Source organism: Arvicola amphibius, chromosome 12 (assembly GCF_903992535.2).
Source record: "Arvicola amphibius chromosome 12, mArvAmp1.2, whole genome shotgun sequence".
NCBI lineage: Eukaryota > Metazoa > Chordata > Mammalia > Rodentia > Cricetidae > Arvicola > Arvicola amphibius.
In genome coordinates, this window is record NC_052058.2 from 99,482,450 (window position 1) to 99,488,551 (window position 6,102).

The window sequence follows — 6,102 nt, forward strand, 5'->3', positions numbered from 1 at the left end:
AGTTCAGCTCTTTCATGCCACTCCTGAACCTGTAAATGAGCTGGCCTCTGGTTCTTGTGCCTGCTCTTGGGGACCTTTCATTTTTCTGTTGGCTTGGCTTGTCCAACTTCTATATGATGATTTTCATTTTATCTTGTATTTATTTTGTCATGTTTTCTGTTATTTCCTAGAAGCCTGTTCTTTTCTAATGAGAGACAGACAGGGAGTAGATCCGGATGGCAGAGGAGCTGAGGAGGAACTGGGAGGAGTTACGGGAGGGGAAACAGTACTTAGATTTTTAATAAAAAGCACATATGGTTTTTGCAGGATCCACTGCCCTCTTCTGGCCTCTATAGGCACTTCACCAATGTGCATACATAATTAAAAATACAGTAAATCTTCTCTGAGATTCCATCTTACATGCCATCTTACATTGTAAGAATGGCCAAGATCAAAAACATTGATGACAACTTATGCTAGTGGGAATGCAAGCTGGTAGAGTCCAGCCGCTTTGGAATTCAGTATGGTAATTTCTCAAAAAATTAGGAAACAACCTACCTCAAGACCCAGCAATACCACTTTTGGGTACATACCCAAAGGATGATCAATCATATCACATATGTTCATAGTAGCATTATTTGTCATAGCCAGAATCTAGAAACAACCTAAATGCCCCTTGACCGAAGAATGGATAAGGAAATGTGGTACATTTACACAAAAGAGTACTACACAGCAGAAAAAAAGATGACAACTAGAAATTTGCAGGCAAATGGATGAATCCAGAAAATGTATTGAGTGAGGTAATCCAGACTCATAAGTGGCTTTTAGGCATAAAGCAAAGAAAAACCAGCCTACAATTTACAATCTCAGAGAACCTAGACAACAAAGAGGACCCTAAGAGAGACATATATGGATCTAATCTACATGGGAAGTAGGAAAAGACAAAATCTGCTGAGTAAATTTGGAATGTGGGTACCATGAGAGAGGGTAGAAGGGAAGAGGGGAGGAAGGGAGGGGAACAGAGAAAAATATATAGTTTAATAAAAACAATAAGAAATAGAAAATAAGAAAGAAATCAAGGAAAAAATAAGAACAACCAGCTGTTAGAGGCAAAGGATGAAAAGTTCAAGGGCATCTGAGTCACTATAAAAAGTTCCAGGTCAGCCAGGGCTGCACGGTGAGATGCTGTCTCAGAAGAGGTGAAGGGGGAAGGGGTAGACTCACACACCCTTTCTCAGAAACAGGCAACTGTGCCCTTCCTGTGGTCACACAGATGGACAAATGGCAGGACAGGGTTTTGAACCCCTCACAATCAAGAATTTGACTTATCCGGGGCTGGGGCGAGGGCTCAGTAGTTGAACACCCACTGTTCTCCCAGGGGACCCACGTTTGATTCCCAGCACCCGCATTACACAGCTCACAGAGCGGGGAACTCCAGCTCCAGGGGACTCAAGGTTCTCTTCTGGACCCATGTGCGCCTGCGCTCATATGCACATAACACTCACATACTCATACAAATAATTAAAAATGCCTCTACCAAATGACCCATAGACCCAGCCCTCAGCCAGGGTTTTCTAGAGGAACACAGCCGAGAGAATACATGGAACCCCCACAGGACAGGTATTTCCTTTGCTGTTTCTCCTAAATAAGATGGCTGAGGGATCAGATACTGCGGGTCAGCAAGATGGCTTCGTGGGGAAAAGTCTGCTGCCAAGCCTGGCGGCCTGCACTCAGTCTCTCTCCCCTTTCTGTCTGTCTCTCTCACTCACACATACATACTCATAATGAACAGATGAATGTAATAATTGTTTTAATGAAACAGTAAGCAATGAGTGAACAGCACCCAGAATCTTCACCACAAGACCTTAAACTGAGTTCCTTCCTTCAGGCTCAAGGGATCTGGGACACTGACCCTTCTTCCCCTTTCTTCACGGCCCCCACCTTCTCTCTCTGCTGCCTTTCTTAATGCTGTTACAAAAGGCCAGACAAAGGGACTTTAGGGAGGCAGAAGGAAGGCTCATTCTGGCTCATAGTTAGTCACAGGGTACAGTCCGTTGTGGTGGAGAAGGTGAGGTGGCAGGAGAGGGAGGGGAACAGCCCAGCCTCAGCAATTAGGTGCCTGGGAGGCTCCGGGGCACTGGAGGCAGGGGTTGGGAAACCCGATGCCATGAGCAGATAAGAAGGATTATAATTAGCACATTCAACACAAAGCACGTGACTGCACAGATAGTCATTTTCCCAGCTCTGGCAAAACTGTCAAACAAGTCTTCGCTCACACGGGGGAGGGGGAGGGCAGTGCATTCTCCTTCACAACCATTTCCTTGCAGCCAAAGCAGCAGATAAAACCCTTGCCCAGCTGTCGGTTAGTCTGACTTCAAGGACCTGGGATGGGTAGGCACTCTGTGAATGAAACCTGCCTTGTATGTTTATCTTCTTGTGTGTGGGAGTGTATATGCATATGTGCACATGGACACGCTCATGTGCAGGTGTACATACATGTGTGTTCATGAATGAGGAGACTAGAAATTAACTTTGTGCCTTTCTCCCCTGTCCACCATGTTTTGAGACTAGGATCTCCCACTAGTTTGGAGTTCACTAAGAAGCTAAAATGCATGGTCAGCCAGTCCAGAGATCTGCCCGCTAGACAGATCTGCGTCCCCAGCACCGGGATTACAAGGCTCACCACCATCTTCAGCTTTTTTTTTAATGGGTTCTGGGGACCAAAGTCAGGTCCTCATGCTTATGTGGCAGGCACTGAGCCTTCTCTGAGAATTTCTTGAATACACGTCTCTAAGGAAATCATTTTATTGAGGTCTAACTTACATAAATACATCAAAGTGTGCTCTATCCTGCTTCCCAAGCAATACCTGGTTGGCTCCACCTAGATCTGGACATTAAATTGTAGCCCCCAGGAAGCTCCCCCTCCCCCATTCATAAATCCTCACTACAGTTGGTGCAGTTTAGATTTTCATTATCCAAAGTAGCTTTGCCTGTGTCTGAAATTCTGCTGAGTATAACACTATGTATGATACATACCCTTGTGTGTTGTGTGACACTGCATTCTGGATTTGAGAGCCAATTGGGAAGGTGCACACTGCCCAGGTGGCCTTTCCTCCATTCTAGGCAGAAAGTGCACGCATTGTATAGCATTTTGCGGCTGACAGACATTTGGTTTGGTTCCTGATTGAGACCATACCCAATAAGGCTGCTGTTAATGTCAGTGAACGTCCATTTGGTGTCCATGCGCAGCTCTCTATGAGGCGGAGTTTCTGGGTTATATGGTAGGAATGAAGTTTTCCTTCTTCCCTTCCTCCCCCCATTTCCCCTCTTCTTCTCCTATAAATAGCTTAGTTGACTATACCAGACATGTGGCCAAATCCACCAGCTGAACAGTGCACCATAAGCTGTGATAAGTATACTGATCACATTGAGATTGACAATGAGTGCATTGTCAATGCTGTTGTCAAGATAAGAATTACTCACAACCCCAGTGCTCCTTCCTGATCCTTGGCAGTCAGCATCGCCAACCAGAAGCCCCTGGCTACCACTGATTCGGTGTCTATCTCTATAGCTTTGCCTCATCTAGAAGTTCTAGCAAATGGCGCTATGTACACTCTATAGCATCCTTTCAGTACTGAGTCCTTCATGCTAAAGTGCATCATTAGCTTTCCTCCCTCTCTCCCTCCTTCCCTCCTTCCCTCTTTTCTTTACTGTGTTTTCTGAGGCAAGGTCTCATGTAGCCCAAGATGGCCTCGAACCTACTGTATGTCAGAGGATGACCATGGTTTTCTAATCCTCCTGCTTCTACCTCCTAAGAGCTGAGATTACAGGTGTGTATTACCACACTTGGTCTATACCGTGCTGGGGGTAGAATCCAGGGCTTTGTAGGTACTTTGGTTAGGATTTCTATTGCTGTGATAAACATCATGATCAAAAGAAACTTGGAGAAGAAAGGGTTTATTTCATCTTACAGCTTGTAGCCCATCACTCAGGGAAATCGGGGAAGAAATTCACAGCATGAACGTGGCGGCAAGAGCAGATATAGAGGCTACACAAGGAGTGATGTTCACTGGCTTGCTCCTTATGGCTTGCTCAGTCTGCTTCCTTAGAGCACACAGGGCCACCAGTCCAGGGATGGCACCACCCATAGTGAGATGGTTTCTCTCACACAAACATCAATTAAAAAAAATGTATCACAGGTTTTCCCTTAAGCCAAAATGGGAGCATTTTCTCCACTGAGATCCCCTCTGCCCACACGACTCCAGCTTGTGTGGAGCTGACATAAAACAAGCCCACACACAATCCAAGCATTCTACCAACTGAACTACGTCCCAAGCCCCATCTTTTCATTTTCTTAGTAACATCTTTGGAAGAAAGCCATTTTAAGAATAACTGTATTTATATCTTCATAAAGCATTTTGAAAGGTCTCCAGTGTTAATTATCACTTCACTGGTACTCTGCCCTCATTTTCCCCATCCTAATTAACCTTCCTGGTACACTATCCCCTTTCCCCACTCCATACCACCTGTGTTCCACTGTCCTTCCTTGAAACCCCTCCCTGACCCCCTTACTAATTTCCTACCATCTGTGGGCATTCTAACTCAAACACGTATCTAAGGATGCAAAGAAAGGACATACAGAGCAGCATTTGTCTTTCTGGGTCCGGGTTACCTCATTCAGAAGTATTGCTTCCAGATCCTTCCATTTACCTGTGAATTTAATAATTTATATTTTTCTTTACAGCTGAATAGTATTCCATTGTGTATATGCACCACATTCTCATCCAGTCATCCACGGATGGACAGTTAGGCTGTTTCTATTTCCTGGCTGTTATGACTAAAGCAGCAAGGAACATGGATGAGCAAGTATCTCTGTAGTACACTATAGAGTCCTTACAAAATATGCCGAGGAGGGCTATAAATAGATTATAAGGCTGGCCTGTCTTTAGCTTTTTGAGGAATCTCCATATTGATTTCCATAGTGTCTGTACCAGTTTGTGCTCCCACCAACAGTGGATAAGATTCTCATTTCCCCGTGTATATGCCAACATTTATTGTCATTCATTTTGTTGACACAGGATCTCACTATGTAGACCAGGTTGTCAGCAAACTAGGAGATCTGCTTGCCTCTGCTTCCAGAGTGCTGGGATTTAAGGTATGCACTACCGATACCTGGCTTATTTGTTTTTCTCATAGGCTATCAAATGAATAGCCCACTCCAGATGTGGATTATCTCTTTCCCAGTTGTTGGTCAATGGGAACCCATAGTCTGCCCCCCAATGTTACAGGCTATTGCCATCACTCTGGGTTATCCTCCAGAACTTGACAGACCCTATTGCTGAAGACACACATGCTGGAATCATAGAACATCGAGAAAACAGGCTGGTGCTGACCCAGGAGCTTCATTCCTACCACCTAGTCTTCTTAAGTGCTGCAAGGTTCTACACATGATGGTCTCACCCAGCTGTGACACTGAGTTACAATAACAACTGGCCCAGCAAGATATGCCCATTAGAAAATAGTGGCACACTTCCTATGAGATAGCCAATTATTTTCTGATTGTATTTAAAGCCTGTTCCACCCACAAGACAGAACTCATGCCTGGTTCCATTGAAGGGGCCAAAAATCTGTGGTTGGCTAGGTCACAGGCACTAGGAAAGAACCTTATACTATTATTCTGCCAAAGAGGTGTAGCATTAGACTCCTCCATGAAGTTTTATTTTTCTATCCACAGATCAGTACCATCGCTCCACTCTCATCGGAGATGCTTCTTTATACCACAGCTGGTGATCAATACCGGAGACCCACAACTGATCAATGCACAGAGAATAAGAAACTGTGGAGCGCTAGCTCTGAATGGAACAGCTATCTCACACCCTCCTAGTGAACAGGGATCATCACAGAAGAATGGAAGGGAAGATTGTGCGAGGGGGTGAATATCTGCATCTGCAGTGAAGCAGTGTTTGCTGGACGTGACACACGAACAAGAAGTTGCATGTGTGAGCTCACACAGTTAGGACTGCATGCATAAGACCAGCATAAGATCAAGCCACTCCAAATCCCAACACGGGTGGGGGAAGGCCCCAATCAGTACAACACATACACACACACACACACACACAC